Genomic DNA, 18,793 nt, shown 5'->3' with positions numbered 1-18,793 from the left:
GTTCTCACCTAGTTAAGATTAAGGCTAAAATGGGATGTGTTGGTTAGACTACATCTTTATATAAACTTGGGCAATTATCTGGATATTGCAAGAGAAGACAAAAAAGCATGTTTGAGTAAAATATACATAGATTAACTCTAGTCTTTGCTTCAGTCTACTGATAATAGTATTCTACACTGACCCTACACAAAAGAGGGGAATTACATAAATATGCAATTTTAAAATAGAGAACTATATAGTAGACAAATTAGTGATCATGGAAATAATGATTTGTACAATGTTCTGTGGCTTTTCTAGTTGTAATATTTGCCCAATTTGAATTAATCCATCATTCCTCTATGGAGAGGTGCCCCGAATCATGTGAGGTATTAAAAAGTTTTTAAAAAATGAGAGTTACCATAATGTGTTAGCAAGGAAACAGTAGCTAAGCAGGGATTATTTTAATTTTTTGCCACTATGGCAGTATCTTACTGCCAAGGAAATGCTCCTAGTTCATCATCAGTAGCCAGAAGTACAAACTTGGGCCCCAAATAAAGGTTCATATTCTCACTTCTGGCCCCAGCCAGTCAAGACTGAGTTTTCAGTCTTATTCCTATACCTCCAATATAGAATTATCAAATCAAAACTGGGGGCTAAAAAATCTGAGATTACTCCATATGGTAAAAAATAAACCGTATATTTCAGCCATATTTTTCTTCAATAGAGTGTAAATTCCTCCATGGCCAGAAATTGTTTTGTTTTATAAGGCAGGTTGACAGAAAGAATAGTGTTGGACTTGGAGTCAGGAAGACTTGAGTTTGAATACTGTCTCAGATACTTACCAGCTATATAACTTACTTGCCAGTAACCTGGGCAGATCACTTAAGCTCTCCTCACCTCAATTTACCCATCTGTAAAATGAGGATAATAATAGTTCCTACTCAATGAGGATTTTAGGATGAAATGAGATAATTACAGGGTCATAGATCTAAAAAGGACCTCAGAAATCATCTAGTTCCAACTAGTCCAATTTCTTCATTCATAAATGAGGAAACTGAAGTCCAGAGATATGAATTAACTAGCCATAGGTCATAGAGGTATTAAGTAGAAAGTTAGGATTCAAAGTTAGGTCCCATAATCCTAAGTTCAATGCCCTTTCTATTGTGCCATACAGAGCTTTGCAAACCTTAAAGGGCTATACCATTGTTGTTTGTTGTTGTTGTCCTCATCATTGTTGTTGTCATTATTATGGAAACTTTAAATCCCCAGCTCTTCAAAAAAGTGTGCATAGTAAATGCTTAATAAATGATTGCCACATTGAGTTGAATTACCCTATATGTTCCCTATTTCAATGTAGATTAATAGACACTTCTAGAGAATATCAAGAAGTGAAAATTTTTGATTTTCAGATAATATTCCAGATGAGTTTGTATTGCAAAGGACTGCAAATTTTCTGAACCATCGTGTTGACAAATCTTCCCTGTGAAGAATTGGTTTAGAAAATGTTTCCTTCATATTTCATAATCTTTTCCTCATGTTGAATGAGAAAGAATATTAAATAGTGCTTGAAGTTATTAAAGTCATTTGAATTGCTTTTGTTCTATTATATTTAATTATTATATTATAGTTTAATATATTTATCATATTTGACTTCATTTATACAGATACAGAATACATATGTAATATAGGTACTCAAGTTAAAAATGGATTTATCTAGTATATAAATGGTGAGGAACGGACTATAATACTTATGTGACCATGTATTTACAAAGGCACACAATCCCTCAGGGTCCCCTGTAACTGTGTGTCTTCTTGAAACTCTTAAGTGATGTTTTCATAGCATTGCTACTTTCTATATGATATGTAGAAATGAAAGTCCTAGAAATGCCTGACTCTGACAGAAGTGGGATAATATTCCCTCTCCCACCTCTGACTTGGAATTATGGTCTACACTTCTGGAATCCAGATGAGATATAAATATGCTATCTTTTCTCAAGGGAGCTTACAGAATATAAAAAAAATGAAGATAAAATAGATTCAGTAAAAAAAAAAAAAGAAAATGTATTGTATGTGGTAGTTATAACTAGAGTAGTAGGCTATGATAATGGAAGGAAAGACTTTTGAAAGTGAGCTAATGCAAAGAAAGATCAAATATTTTCCCCATTAATCAACCAGTATCCAGCATTTATTAAGTGCCCACTATGTACTAGGCACTGTGCTGGGTACTGGGAGAAAAATGCAAAAACTGAAACAACACCTACTCTCAAGGAACTCATACTAATGAAAGAGCTTCTAAGAATGTATGTGTGTAAAAAGTTTCAGTTATGAATTCCAAGACAACAGTATTACCTAGCTCTATGTCTTATACACAGTAAGCATTTAATAAGTATTGAGTGAATGAAAAGCAGCATAGTGTAGTGGAATTTGTACTATAAATCAGGAGACCTAAATTTGAATCCTGACTCCAACATTTACTACATGACCACAGGCAGTCACAATATCAGCCTCAATTTCTTCATCTATAAATGAGAATTACAATACCATATTACTTCACATGGTTGTTGTGGAGAAGTGTTTTCTAAACTTTAAAGGGCTATATAAATAACATTACTGCTACTGAACGAATTAATGACTAAATAAATTAACTAAGATATGCAAATGTCTATTGGAAATAAAATTTTAATAGAAAGACATTAAGTATGGGAAATGATACCATCTTAGATATATGATGCCATCTCCAGGAAGTGCTTGCTTTAGAAAAGATGATTTATGTGAGTTGAAATGAGTAGGTTATATATAGCTTTAGTGTCCCTGGTCTGCTCTGACTAAAATTTTTCAAAGTATCCCTTTTCAGCTCCATACCATGGCTTGTGATGGCGGGTCAGAAAGATTTGTTAAATATTATTTGCCTCTATACGGTTACCAGGAGCTAGGTATCATAGGGAAATTGAGTAAGAACTTAGAATTTTGAAATGATATTGATAGACTTTTTGAAGACGCTAAATATTATAGACTAATGAGCAATAAAGGAATCATAAATAAGTTAAACCCTATACACTTGTGCAGTAGAATGGTAAAATTAGTATATAATAACTTAGGTTTTATTTTTAGAAGTGTCTTTCCAATTGGAATCTGCAAAATTATTTTTTGTAAGTTAGGAAACTCATAAATTAAAAATGAGATGGGTTGAAACTTCAAAGAAACCAGGGGGAAAGATGTAAAGGAAGCAGATTCGGCAGTATCAGACCTGAAACTATATCATGAGGTAAGAGCATTGTTGAAGTGTAAAATGGATAATTTTGATTACTTCAAATTAAAATATTCTTCTATAAATAAAACCTATGCAGCCAAGAATAGAATTAATGCAAAAAAATTAAGAAAAAACTTTCATAGACAATCTCTGAAACAGGATGTTTCCAACAGGGTTGGAATATTTGCTGTGGGGTAGGAAATGATGTGCTAGTTAATTTAGAAAAATATGGAAAGACTTGGACTTATGAAGGAAGATGCTATCCATCTTCAGAAAAACAGATGAAAAGTGGAAATAAGTATAATATGGTCTTACATATACATATGTATGAGTGTATATATGTGTATGTTTATAGATATCTATGTATATGTATACCCATGCTTAATTGTAGCCTTTTCTGGGGTGGGGTAGAGTAGGGGGAGGGAAGAGGAAAAATAAAGTAAAAAGTGCTCAGTAAAGAACAAAAGAAAACCAATAAGGAAACAACGAAAATCTAGACTTTCTTGAAATGAAAATTTATTGTTTTATATTGAATCCTCTCATGTTCTGCTATATACATGACATTTTTTTCTTTTCTCATTTTTGTATGTAAGTTTAAAATTAAAATGATTTTAAAAAAAGAAAATGAGCTAGATTTGTTGAGGAATAACAGAAAGTGGCACTGTGTCTCAGTTGAAGCAAATCTTTGGCCTACATGTATGTATGTGCATTTATATGTATGTTATAACTGTGACACATGGATCAGCACAGTGTTCAAAGAACTGAAAATGAATATCACACAAAGGGCATTGGAGAGGCACATGATAGGCAAGAGCAGACTACATCGTATCATAATAAAAACACTGAATAACAGGTGTTATCTTAAAAAAAGAAAAAAAAGGTGTGAAATTTGGGCTAAAAAGAGGGTAGCCTTTTCTCTGTCCTGCTGCTCGAGGAGCCCACTGCCCCCTTGAATGACACTGTAACCATCAGAACCAGAAAGTTCATGACAAACAGACTTCTTCAGCATAAAGAGATGGTTATAGATGCCCTTCATCCTGGAAAGGCCACAGTGCCCAAGACTGAAATTTGAGAAAAACTGGCCAAGATGTACAAGACAACTCCAGTCGTCATTTTTGTCTTTGGATTCAGAACCCATTTTGGTGGTGGCAAAACAACAGGTTTTGGCATGATTTATGATTCCTTTGACTATGCAAAGAAAAATGAACCAAGGCACAGACTTGCAAGGCATGGCCTGTATGAGAAGAAAAAGACATCAAGAAAACAACAAAAGGAACTCAAGAACAGAATGAAGAAAATCAGGGGTACTGCAAAGGCAAATGTTGGTCTGGCAAAAAGAAGTAATAAAAGGCACTGTGGATGGTGTTTCTCCATGAAGATAATTTTTCATCGGAGCATAAATAAACTATATAAAAACTTTAAAAAAAATCAAAGAGAAGATTAACTAGTCATTGGTAAGGTAGTGAAATGACAGGTAAACAGCCTGAGTGTTTTACTTGTATCATTTCAGTATCAGCAGAAAGCAAAGGACTCAAGAAGATTGAGCGGACCTCAAATGGTAAATTTATGACAGGAAACTGATAAGAGAAACAAAGAATAAATAACTAAAAAGCATTTATTGAACACATTATTTGTGAAGCATCATGCTAAATGCTTGGAAATACAAACACAAAAGTGAGATAGTCCCTGTCCTCAAAGAGTTTACATTCTAATGGGGGAGACAATGTACATAGGATAGTAGTGGTCAAATAACGGTATTTTGGTCTAGGAAATAATAAGGATGGCTAAAGGATCCATTGAAAAGTCAATTGTCATGCCCTTTCCAGAAACAATGGTGGTATTGATTTGATTAGCATTCCCAGAACAAGGGGTAGAAGGGAGTCTATATACATGGATGCATGCCTGCAGGGTAGATAGGCATGGATGGCTTGTAGTCTATGTCTTTGGAAAGAGTATGATCCAAACTGATGAGATAAAAGATCCTTTGAAGTGCTGTTATATATGCATGTATGTATGAGGGGAGGATGTTGATCAAGTCAATCAACAATTTTGTGTCACATAAAGAACAAATTACCAAAGCACTCCACTGATAATTTTATCATGTGGGAACATCTTTTGTGAGCCAATCAACCAATCAGTCAATGGCACTAACCTAATGTCGCTCCCAGAAAATATGATGAAAATATGTAAAAGCAAGATGAATATGAATAAGGTGTACAAATTGTTATATGACCCACATCCAGGAACCTAAAAGTATTCAGTGAAATTCAAAAGAGGTAACTTTTAGGAAAATGAAAGTATCACTTTACATAATGTGTAATTAAAATGTGAAGAACATTACCTTAAAAGCGATACAGGTTAAAAGTAGAAATGGCTTAAAAGCGAATTTAGATAAACTGATGTATATATAGAAGTACATAAAGATTCATTAAGAAAAATTAGGAATTGGGAGGGGCATATTTCTAACCTTTTGAATGAGGAATTTAGGGTATATTTCTAGATTTTTCAAAAAAAACTTGCAGAACTTATTCACCCTGCCCCCCAAAACCAATACAAGTAGAATATTTAGTTTCCCTAAATATTTAAGAAATCCATATTGGATCATTAAAGGATATAAGATTTAAATCATAGGGGATACATACCCATTCTTTGAGGCTAGAACTAAAAAGAAAAGCTGTGTGCTCTGTATGAATTGAACTAAAAATGTCTGTCTACATGTCCTTTCCTGCCATTGTCAGATATATACCACTGGGATGGAAAGATGGTAACCCCAATCCAATATCACAATTCTTAATTGTTTTTAACATGGCTAGGAAAGAAACATTTATTAAGTGCTTATTAAATTCCAGACATAAAATTCTGGGGATACAAATACAAGCTCAAAGAAAGACATTCCCTGTCCCCAAAGAGCTTAGATTCTAATGGCAGGGTGGAGACAACACACAAAAGAGAAAAATGGAGATGAGGAGAGAAAAGAATGAGGAGGGAAAAGGGAAAGAAGATACTCACCCTGGGATATGATGTAGAAGTTCAGAAAGTCAGAATCGGGGTCAAGAGGGAAATGAAGATTGTCCAGTAGAAACCCCTTCCCAAAATTGAGGTCCTGGTAGGAACTCACCAATGAGAGAACAGGATGACACAGTGGACAGATATTGTAGGTTGAGAAGTCTGAAGGGGTGGATAGATGTTTGAGGATGAAGAGACCCCAGGCACTGAGGAAATATTTAGGGTGAAACTACAACTGAGGCATGGTGGCCAAGTTGGGAGCCAGAAGCAGTGCCATGAGGGGAGTGGAGACTGGACAACCTGAACCTGTCCCCAAAATGAAGGTCCCAAGAGGAACTCACCAATGGGAGAAAGGGGCAAGATGGTGGACATTTGTTCCTAGGTATGAAGACTGAAGGGGCAGATGGATATTCCAGGGTAAGAAGATACTATGGCTATACAGATATTTTGAAAAATAAAGACCAAATAAAATTTAACAGAATAAATGTGTATATGTATGTGAATATATGGCAATGAGATAGGCAGTAAAAAGGTGGTTTGAATATTTGGGGGCCAAAAAGAACTTGAAACAAAGAGAAGAATTGTATTTACTATGAGACTCTGACATGAACCCTCCTGGATTATTTTACTCTAAGCACTTCAGTTTAATAAATAAGGAGGGGGAAAAAGGAAAGAAGAAAAGAGGAGAAAGAGAGATAAACAGATGTAAAAAGTCAGAGAGTCAGACAGAGACAGAGAAAGAAGAGAAAAAGAAAAAGGAGAAAGACTGAAAAAATTGGATTAGTCCAGAGGAAAGAGACAGAAATGATTAATGGAATAGCAAGTTTGATTTGTAAGGAAAAAGCTTAGAGATAAATCTTTATAGATTAGCTAACTGACAAGTAAAGCAAGGACCTGACTAGTATCTGACAGATGTAAATGCAAAGGGAAAAATTTAGAATAGTGCAAGAAGACATGGTCTGGTGGTATCCAGTGAAGTTAGAAAAAAAAAATTTAAACCAAAAAATGCTGTTAGGACTCCATTTTTCTGGAAACATTTAAAGCTAGATTAGGCTAAATATTAGAAGGCAGGCAGGTAGTATGTACCAGCAAACTGTTGGGAAAGGATAAACTAGTTGAAGGAAATATGTGTATAGTGTAGTTTAACTAGATTTTTGCAAAGTTTTTAACAAGATATCTCATATTATTCTTATAGAAAGGATGGAGAGATGTTGACTACACCACAGCATATTTGGAGAATAGTTAGATGGACTAAGATCTGGTGGGATGATGGAACTCAAAGAGTAGTTGTTAATGATTCAATATTTAAGGAGCAGGAAATCTCCATTGTCAAATCTGATGTTGTTTTCTAAGTCCTCATCCTTCTCAACCTGTTTGCTGCATATGATACTGTTGATCACCCTCTCCTCCTTGATAACACTCTCTTTAGGTTTTCATGACACTACTCTTTCTGATTTTTCTGCCTATCTGTCTGAATACTCCTCAGCCTCCTACTGAGTTCGTCATCTATATCAAGCTCCTAACTTTGCATATTCTCCAAGGTTCTATCCTAGACTCTTCTACTCTACTGCCTCTACATTCACCCTTTTGGTGATCTCAAGGGGGGGGGGAGGTGGGAGGGAGAGGGAGGGAGAGAGGGAGAGGGAGAGTTCGACATCTACATATATATGTATGTATATAGATATCCACTTCTAGTCTCTCACCTGAGCTTCAGTCCCACATAACCAATTACCTATTGAACATTTGAAACTGGATGCCTGATGACATCCCAAACTAAACATGTCTGAAACTCAATTCATTATCTTTCCCTTATTCAAACTTCTCTATGTGTGTCAAAGGTACTACCACCCTTCCAGTCCATTATCAATTTCGGCTTTATTCTTTTTTTTTGAGTTTCCCCATGTGTGTGAGGCAGGATTTTCTAAAAATTTTTATTAATTTATTTTGATTTATCAATAATCACTTCCATATGCTTTTGAGTTTAAAAATTTTTCCCCCTTCCTCTCTACCTCCCTCCCCAAAATGACACACAATCTGATATAGGCTATACATATACATTCCTATTGGACCTATTTTCACATTAATGATGTTGTAAGTAAAAATTAGAACCAATAGGAGGAACCACCAGAAGGAGGAAACAAAACTCAACAGAAGAGAAAAAAAACAGCAATTCAAATTCTCTACTTCTTTCTTTGGATGTGGATAGCATTTTCCATCATGAGGCCTTTGGAGATGTCTTAGATCTTTGTATTGCTGGGAAGGGTTAAGTTTATCAATATTAGTCATCACACAATGTGGCTGTTATTGTGTATAACATTCTCTTGGTTCTACTCACTTCACTTGGCATCATACCAGGGTTCAAAGCTGGCCTCAGACCAAACAATTGACACTTACTAGCTGTGTGACCCTGGGCAAGTCACTTAACCCCATTTGCCTAAAAATTGAAAAAAAAAAAAGAAAAGCTTTATCCTTGACTCTCCCTCAGTGCACGTATCAAATCAATTGCCAGAACATTGCCATTTCTTCCTCCATAAACTCTCTTGCATCTTAACACTATTTTCCACTCACAGCTTCTACCTTAATTCAAGTCCTTATCACCTCTCACCTAGATCATTTCAAAGGCCTCTTAATAGTTTCTATTGCTTAAATTTGTGGTACATCATACAAATTACAGCCAGTGATTCTTCTTCTTCTTCTTCTTCTTCTTTTTTTTTTAGTGAGGCAATTGGGGTTAATTGGCTTGCCCAGAGTCACACAGCTAGTGAGTGTTATGTGTCTGAGGCCAGATTTGAACTCAGGTCCTCCTGACTTCAGGGCTGGTGCTCTATCAACTCAGTGATTCTTCTTAAATGCCGATCTGACAGGTGACTTTCCTATTCAACAAAATCTCCAGTGATTTCCTATTGCCTATAGTAATATATATACATATATACACATAATATATAATATATATAATAACTTTTAAAGTCGTTACTTGGCCCTAGCTTATCTTTCCAACTTCATGGGTTTGATTCTCCCTCCTATGCTCTTTAATCCAGCCAAAATGTACTTTCTCTCTGTTCTTCATATATGACACTTCATCTCTGATCTTCAGTCTTTTCATTGACCTTCCCACATACCTGTCCCTCACTTCCAGGTTATAGAGTCCTTCCTTTCCTTTAAGATGACTCTCAAGCACCTTCTTTGGTATGAAGCCTTTCTTGATCACCCCAACTGCTAATGGCTAATGGCCTCCTCTTGAGATACCTTCTATTTAACTGTGTGTTACACACACACACACGCACACACACACACATATGCATATATACAAATACATATACATATATACAAATAGAGAGAAGTATGTTTGTGTGTGTATATATATATACACATAGAGAGGGAGCTGTGCATATGTATGCATATATGTATGTATGTATTTAGACTCAGGACTCACCCTTCCAAATAAGGTTAGATATGCCCTTCCCCAGGTTTGGGATATACCCAAGAAGTTAGAGATGATTCTTTAATTCTATCAACTCAAACCCTTATTCTGGAGTTTTCCCTCCACTGTTACCTGCCAGTGACTAGTGTATCAGTTCAATTTAACCAATTGATATCAATTAGATTTTAGATGAGGCTATCTACTATGAAGATATAGGAAGTACACACATTGCCCCCCTCACAACACTTGGGGAACATACTGTTTCCTATACCACCTTGGTCTCTAGGGTGATAGGTGACACAATGAATAGAATTCTAGGCCTTGAGTCAAGAAGACCTGAGTTCAGTCTGGCCTCAGATATGCACTAGCTGTGTGACCTTGGTTAGGTCACTTAACCTCTATCTATCTCAATTTCCTCAAATGTAAAATCGGGATCATAATAGCACCTGCCTCTGAGGATTGTCATGAGGACCAAATAAGATAACATTTGTTTTTATTTTTTTTTTAATTTTTAGGCAATTGGGATTAAGTGACTTGCCTAGGGTCACACAGCTAGGAAGTGTCAAGTGTTTGGTCTGAGGCTGAATTTGAACTCAGGTCCTCCTGACTGCAGATCCAGTCTTCTATCCACTGCACCACCTAGTTGCCCCCCAAATAAGATAATATTTGTAAAGTGCTTCACAGTGCTTGATGTACAATAGGTGCTTAATAAATACTTTCTTCCTTCCTTACTAGGGAAAGTGAGCTCAGACTTAAAGTCATTTCTGTATATCATTTTTCTCATCAAATTCACCTCCATATGCAGCATAGCTAACAGGTGTATGAGTCTACATCTCTGGGCCAGGCATATCACTTGAGATTTGATTTCTCACAATCTGGCTTGGAGATCAAGCTGGTATGGACACCATCTCTTAGACTTATAAGACTTGTATTATTTGTTCTTCTGACCTTTTGAAAAATCTCACAGGGTCATAGCCATCTTCAATATCCTTCATGTGAAGCAGAGGAAAGAATAGACACAAGAGAGGAAGAGCAAAAATAGGACCTGTGTATAGAGATAAGATCTTAAGCCCTCTCTCCACATTGAGAACTTTCTTCGGTTCTTTCCTCTAAAGCCTTTCTCTCATGCTTTAATATGATGTGTTATAGAAAATAGTTTGAAGACTATTCCAGTGAGGCATAAGCTCTGACAGGTTTTGCTAAACTCTAAATGTTTTGACTGTGTCACTTGACAATAAACTACGCATGTTTATCTTCTGAAAACCAGCCTGGCTTAATTAGGATGTATTCATCACTAGAATGTTGGCCACTGGGGGATGTTTTTCTTTCAGCCACAGCCACTCATGAATATCATCTACTAAGTTTAGAGGGGTTACAGTTGCCATCAGTGGAAAAAATTAATAACCTCTCAGTTCTGCAATCTGTGCAGATCTCATGACTGACTCATCCTCATCCACAGAAGAATGGCCACACTTGTTGTCTCACTGTCACTCACGAGAATTCTACTTCCCTAATCAAGAACTCTGAAATTCTTTTGTCCAATCATAATCTCCTGTCATTCAGTCTCTCCCTATATCTTCCTTCTCCTGAACCTATTCTGTATCCTCAGCCTATTCTCTTCCTTCAGTATCTTCCCAGGCAATCATTCCTGCTCTGCCTTCACTTTCCTTCTTTTACCATTCATACATTGCCAAATGCTCAGCCCTGGATTACTCCCACTACCCACTTCTTTGTTCCTACTCACTTGCTACTATAAAAAGATGGAATGAGGCATGCAATCAAGAAACAGCATTGCAGAGTAGATGAAGAGCTGGAGGACCTGGGTTCAAGTTGTACCTCTAAAATGTCTGTGTAACCATAGGCAAGTGTCTGAACTTGTACTCGACTATAAGTTGCAGAGTAGGTGCTGACCTGCATTTGTAATGGCAACAAGCTGGCACAATGGATGGAGAGCTGGGCCTGGAATCAGGAAGACTGAGTTCAAATCCAGCCTCACACACTTACCAGCTGGGTGACACTGGGCAAGTCACTTAACCTCTGTCTACTTCAGTTTCATCATCTGTAAAATTGCAATACTAATAACACCTATCGCAGATTCTCATAAGGTTCAAATAAGATTATATTTGTAAACTGTTTAACTTAGTGCCTGGCACATAGTAGATGCTTAATAAATATTTGTTTCCATCCTATCTACCTTCCTCATGTGGAATTTCTCTATACCAGTCAAATCACAAGTTCAAAACATATTCCCCTAAGCTTAACTGTGCTCTCACTACAACAAAACCATCCTTTTATTTCTACCTAATTGAATCTCTATCCCACCACAGTGGGACCTGTTCACAACATTTTCACTTCTCAAAACTTCTCCACCATTCCGATCAGGCCATTATTCCATATCTCTCATTCCTTTCTCACTCCTAGAAAAGCTGTCTGAAATCATTACCTTCCCTTCCTCTCCTCTCACTATCTTCTCTATTCTTTACAATCTGGTTTCTGACCCTATCATTCAACTGAAACTTTTACCTATAAAGTTACCATCAATCCAGCTCATAATGTCATTCAGTGCCCTACACAATGTGACTTGTGCTTGGGAGTGTACTGTTGACAGGAATGGGTTTGGATGTAGAGAATAAAAGCAAATAACAATAAGGTATCTTGTGCTAAGTGCCAAATGAATGTTATCACTTACTAAGCATTCCATGGAAGGCAAGATCACTGTGAGCTTAGTCAGAGAGGAATATGGAATATCAGTTGGGCACTGAATGAAAGTCAGGATAAGGTGGGACATGGACAATGGCAGGTATAGATTCAGGCATGTGTGTGGCATGTTCAGGGAACAAGTTTCACTTTAACTAAAGTGGAAAGCTTTGAGGTGAGGTTGGAGAGGTAGATAATGGTCATATCATAGAAGGTCCTGAATGACAGAGGACAGTGGACTTTATTCTGTAATCACTGCAAAACTAGAAACTATCAAGAAGCACTGTGGTACACTAAAAAGTATATTGTATTCGGAGTCAAAGGATCTGGGTTCAAATCCTAGCTCTCCTATTCAGTTTCCATATGATCTTGCCCAAGTAGCTTAACCTGTTTAGGAATCACTTTCCACACACATACAATTAGATGGTTAGACTAGATGAGTTCTATAATTCCTTCTACCCTTAAATCTATGGCCCTATATTTAGGAACTGTGGTAAAGGATGTGGTCTATGGTTGTCTATCCTGTGTAAATTTTGTCCACACTATTCTACCACAGGGATTTACCAAAGATACGAGCAGGGGGGTCCTCCCATTGTCTTGAAACACTATGGATATCTATGGAGCATGAAGGCTATTAGTAATTACTCACTCTTATTACCCCAAGTAAATCTTGTTTTCTGCTGATATAGTTCTTTTTCATTTCTCTCTGTTGTTCATTTCCTCCCTCCCCCCATGATGCTTCCTTTCTTTCTTGGTGGTTCTACTGCTACAATATACAGCCCTTAAATGGGTGAGGGGAAACTGTCTTTTCCCATACCAGGTAGGGGGCAGCTATTATCATCAGATGATGGTGGGATGAACTATGTCACCCCTGCATATACCTTGGCATCTATGTCCTTGAGCTGTGAGCAGTGCTACTCCTGGGAAGCTATTCTATAAATGATGATGGCCTTCCAAGAAAATGGATAAAATCCTTGAGAAACTACATTCATAAAATGATAGAATCTGACAATATATCAGATACTGGTTCTTGAATTGTCAGGACAAAGAGAGGGAACTTGAGGGATGTGCCCTCAGATTCAATTCAACAAACATTTATTTAGCAGCTACTAAGTACAAGGCACTGAGGAAACAAAACTAAAATGAAACAACTGCTCTCTTCAAAGGCTTAAATTCTACTGAATGATACAAGTTGAGCAGAGAAAGAATATATCTTTCTTATATTAAATCTTAGAAATTTTTAGAGAAAGGCAGGGGAGAGCAGAGAATCACAAGGAGAGGTAACAGGGAGAGCTGGGAGTACCTAGTCTACAAAAAGGAGTCACAGTTGTAAAATAGAAGGGCACATAAAGTGCAGTTTTTCTACCTGTCATCTATAATAATAATACATCGGATTGCCTGCAGCCTTTGTACAACAGCTTGATAGGTTATTGAAGGAAACCAGCCAGAGGTTAAGAGTTTAGCAGTAGCCATGGTTGTGATTCTTTAATCTCTCCATGTGCTTGAATTTCCAGGCTTTGCTAGACTAAGGGTATAGATTGCATCAAGTAAAGCTTCTTCATGGGGATGCTGGGAGCAAATCTAATCAGCAAACGTTTATCAAATACCTTTCCTGCTCTCAGTATTATGCTGGAACGTCCTGTAAATGGGAGCAGCCAGGTTGGGGGAGGGCAGAGGGGGAAGCAAGAAGATGAAATATATATCATGTGTGTATGTATGTGAATATATATCTATGTATATGTATGTACACGATACGTATATGTATATATACATGTATGTATGTACATGATACATATATGTATATACATGTGTGTATGTATGTACATGATACATATATGTATATATACCTGTGTGTATGTATGTACATATACCAGTCTCTTCAGTCTGGTTATATTATTCCCAAAATGAATAAAACCCTAATTAGTAGAGAAGTGACAACCAATAATTGTAATGAGGACTGTTTTTTTTTTTAATTTTAATGACTATCACATGGAAACATGCTGGTATATATCATTTTAGGTTAATTTTAGTATTATTTTACAGAAATCTTAAGCAGAAAATGGCTTTAGACCAGCTTTTTGTCACACTGAAAAGCAAAATAATTCTCTTTAAACATATTGTAAATGAGAACTTCTCATAAATGCAATGGTACAGTGAAGAGTGCTAAACTTTGAGTCATGGCACCTGAGTTCAAATCCTAATTCTGTTACTTCCTGTCTATGTAATCTTTAGGTAAATCATTTATCTCTCTGGGTCTCAGCTTCCTCATCTGTAAAATAAAGGGGCTGTGCAAGATGACTTCCAAGATCCCTTCTGGCTCTAGATTTATGATCTAGATGAGATCTATGATCCCATCCTTAGTCTCTTTCCATTATCATTAGATTTCTAGTAAACAGTTTTCCCTTTAATATCCATATAGATTTTGAAACTACTTAACAAATCACTTGTATGGATTGAGTGGAAATGAATGGACTATTTTCTGCACCATATTTTATATGCTCTAATCTATATAACTAGCACTACTTTACCACAGGAATGAGTTTGGGATCCATTAGCAAAGTCCTTTGGTGAGTTATATCTATTACCTTCCAATGGCTTTGAGTTCACTGTCATTTTTGAGCAGTGGAAAATTAGCTCTGAAATGGCTGCTGGATGGCATGATTTCCCTTCCTTCCCTTGTCAGGGCTTGTGACTAGAGTAGAAAGTCTACATGATACCTCATTCATACATCTCTTCCTAAAACCAAGCATTGCCTCTCAGAGAGGGGCTATACAGAAGAGAGACATTTCTATGTAAGGATTTGTTTATTTCCTTACACTCCTAAAGAAACTATGGCAAAGGGGGGCCTGTTGGCAGAATGTCTGCCCATAAAGGTATTATTAAATTGTTATTTATATTTCTGCTGGGAAATCTGCATGTACCCTAAAGATTCTATTTTAATGAAGCTCTCCAGAAACATCAAAAAAAGAATTAGTCTATTCATATGGAACTGAGTTTTAGGAACGTAAAAAGAATTAGATAAAATTGATCTCTTACATTGTAAAATTCAATGAGATATGGCTTCTTCTACAAATGAAAGTGTTTATATTAAATTCTAGGATAGTTGCTTTGACCTCTTCAAATTTAATCATCAACAAACAGTAATAAAACAAAATAAGAGCGTGAAAGCCCTTGGAGCTTCTGACTTCCCATTAGGTTTTATTGTGAGGATTTGATCAGTTATGAGGATAAATTGAAAAGTAAAATGAGAATTAGAAAAAATAGAATGAATTTAAAATGCAAAAAATACAAACTAAGAATAGTGCTTAGTCTTTGACTATGGTAAATCACTTTTCTAGAAGGGACAAATGGCAACTAATAAAATTAGATTTCTTCCAGAAGAAGCTAAAGGCTTTTAAGCCTAGTGACTATTATTAAGTATGAGACTCTGGGTCTGACTCTTGTCTGCAAACAGCTTTGACCCTTCCTGGATTTATTTCTTCTATGCATGCAATAAATTCTAATTTTTGTCATTTTCTTTTTAAATGCCTTAGGCAGGATCTAGGGTAGGTTAATCTAGATCCACATCTTTGCAAGGGCAGTTCCCTATAGGGAAGGAGGAGGTGACATGGAGGGGTAGGGGGGAGTAGTGCAAAAACAGTATCATAGAAATGAATGGCACTTTCATGATGGGATTAGACTTCCTCATCAATATTACTATAAAGCAACTAGGTAGCAGAGTGGATAGAGTACTGGACTTGAAGTTGGGAAGACTTCCTTTGATTTCTTTATCTGTAAAATGGGGTTAATCATGGATTTACCTCAGAAGGGTGTTGGGAGGATCTAATGAAATAATATATGTAGTGTTTCATACATTTTAGAGTGCTATGTAAATGTTATCTACGTTATTTTGGAAATATGAACCTGATAGTATCTACTGGCTATGCTTGCTTGTGATAGCTTATGAAAGGATGGCAAAGGAGGGGAAGAGAGAAGAAAGTTTTAGAGGACTTACCTGTTAAGAGTTAAAACAGAAAAAAGGAATAAGGAGGGAAGCAAGGTCACTAGAAAAAGCATCATGCATGTGATACCAGCAGTGGTATTGGTCCCCCGCCCCCTGGTCTCAGCTATGAGTACCTGTTCCTTCCTGTCTCTTTACTCCTGTCCTAGAATTACTTCCCAATTTTTGTGGTATTGACCCATGTCGACTGCTGCTCCAGAAGTCCTAAGAACAGCTTTAGTCTTTAAAACAATCAAGTGCTGTTCATGATTAATGTAAATAAGTGTTCATCATAATTATTAAATTACAAATATATTTGTGGGTTTTTATGCTCTTGACTTCATGATGTGAAATTTATCTGGAAATTAGTAAAACAAAATGTTGGGCTACATATCAGAAAAACATTGGGAATGAAGAGAGAACTAAATCTATAACCATGATCTTGTTAGCACCATGTTCTAGCCAATGAAGCTCAGCAGTCACACACAGATACAAATCTAATATTCTAACTATATAGTCTTAGAAAATATGTTAGCCTAAAGTATGTTAATGATTGAAGATGACAAATCTGAATAATAAATCTTTTGTCTTCCTCCACCTTCAGGCAAAGAAATTCACAGAGAAGGCCACTTCATCCACAGCTGAATGCAAAATAAAAGGATTTCTATCAAGGAATGTTTCATTCACCCATTAATCAAATGGGTTAAGTGCCTATTGTGTACAATGCACTTTATGAGGCACATTAAAAAAAAAAACACAGTTACTACCCCAAAGGAACAATAGTGAGGATAAAACCAATACTTGGATAATTGTAATGCAAGACATAATAGAAATACATAAAGGAGATAAAAGTAATAGGAAGGAAGGAAGGAAGGAAGGAAAGAAGGAAGGAAGGAAGGAAGGAAGGATAGATTTACTAAACACTTAACCATATGAGAAAATCAAAGAGGGAGAGAACACTTAGAGAGATTAGGAAAGACTTCATGGAAGAGGTGGCTCATAAACTGCATTGTGAAGGAAGGGAAGATTTTCATCAGGTGCAGATACAGAAGATCATTCCAAATATGGATATGGGAGAAACATAGCTGAGTTCAAGAAACACCTAACATGTCATTTTGTTTGGGGCGGGAGGGGAATGAGTACACAGAATGGAATAATATATTTCATTTGATAGTTTGGAGGTAAATGCAGAGAGGAGGATGAAAAAGCTTCAATGCCAGACCAACGAGGTTGTGTTTTATTTGGTAGCAGTGAAGCAAAGTTATGCAAAGTTTTTAAGCAGTGAAGTGAAATGGTCAGACCTTTCTATAATGAAAATTACTCTAGCAGTGAAGTGAAGAATGGGCTAGATATGGAAAAGTCTAGGGGAAGGGAAATCTATTAGGAGGTCCCTACCAAAGTCACAAGCCTGGCTGACCGGGAGAGAGGTGCCATCATTAGCAAAAAGAAAGTTATGAGGAGGAACTGGTTGGAAAGGGAAGATGATAAATTCCTTTTTGACCATGTTGAGTTTGAGTTAACTGTAAGATATCTCAGTGGAAGTGTTCAATAAGCAATTAGAAAGTTCAAAATTGAAGCTCATGGAAAAGTTCAGGGCAGGATTTATAAGACTGGGAGTTACCTGAGTAGACTTAATTGAAATCATAGCAATGGATCATATTTCTAAAACAGAGAAGAAGACGGATGAGAACAGAGCATTAGAGAATACCCACATTTAAGATATGGGAAGAGGAAGAGAAACCAGTGAGGACAATCAAGATAGGCAAGAGAATGACTTTGTACAATGTCAGGGAAACTGTGGAAGGAGAATATCAAGAAGGAGAAGATGGTTAACTCTGTATAGTGCTACAGAGAAGTCAAGAAGAATAGGACCTGAAAAGAGTCTGTTGTTGTTGATGATGGTGATGATGATGATGATGTTTTTGTGATAAATTCAGTAGTGAATTTCAGCAGTATGGAAAAATCAGATTAAAAACAGACTAAAGAATGACTTGGTAGTGAGAGCATGGCAGGATCTAGTATAGATTTCTGTTTTTGGAAGCTTACAATTAAAAAGAGAAGGATAAGGTGATAGCATGAATTTGTAGGAGGGTCGGGGAAGGTTTTTAAAAATCTAATTCTGGTTCTGTTTCTGTTCTGAACATGAAGAAAGGCAAAAATGTGATCCCTCCTATCAAGGAGCTCACATTCTAGTGGGGAAGATAACATGCAATTTACTATTGTACATATCTATCTATCTATCTATATATATGTATATATATCTATATCTATATCTATATATCTATATATATATATATATATATATATATAGCAGCTAGATGGTACAGTGGATAGAGTGCTGGGCTGGGAGTCAGGAAGTGCAGTGGCTAGAAGACTGGGCTTGGAATCATGAAGACCCATCTTCCTGAGTCCTCAAGTCTAGTCTCACACACTTACTAGCTGTGTGACCCTGACAAGTAAC

At 36.5% G+C, this 18,793-nt stretch overlaps 1 protein-coding gene and 1 pseudogene across 1 annotated transcript in view; both read left to right on the top strand.

Moving 5' to 3' along the window:
* LOC114031818 (RNA-binding Raly-like protein) overlaps nucleotides 1-18,793 on the top strand; it is a 382,357-nt gene that overhangs the window by 312,321 nt on the left and 51,243 nt on the right. The gene's annotated exons all lie outside the window — the stretch shown is intronic.
* Nucleotides 4,185-4,810, top strand: LOC114031724 (annotated as a pseudogene).

The sequence above is a fragment of the Vombatus ursinus genome, unplaced genomic scaffold (genome assembly GCF_900497805.2).
Source record: "Vombatus ursinus unplaced genomic scaffold, bare-nosed wombat genome assembly UNPS02015255.1, whole genome shotgun sequence".
Classification (NCBI taxonomy): domain Eukaryota; kingdom Metazoa; phylum Chordata; class Mammalia; order Diprotodontia; family Vombatidae; genus Vombatus; species Vombatus ursinus.
The sequence above is the reverse complement of the archived record's forward strand: the minus strand, read 5'-3'. Positions and strand labels throughout refer to the sequence as shown.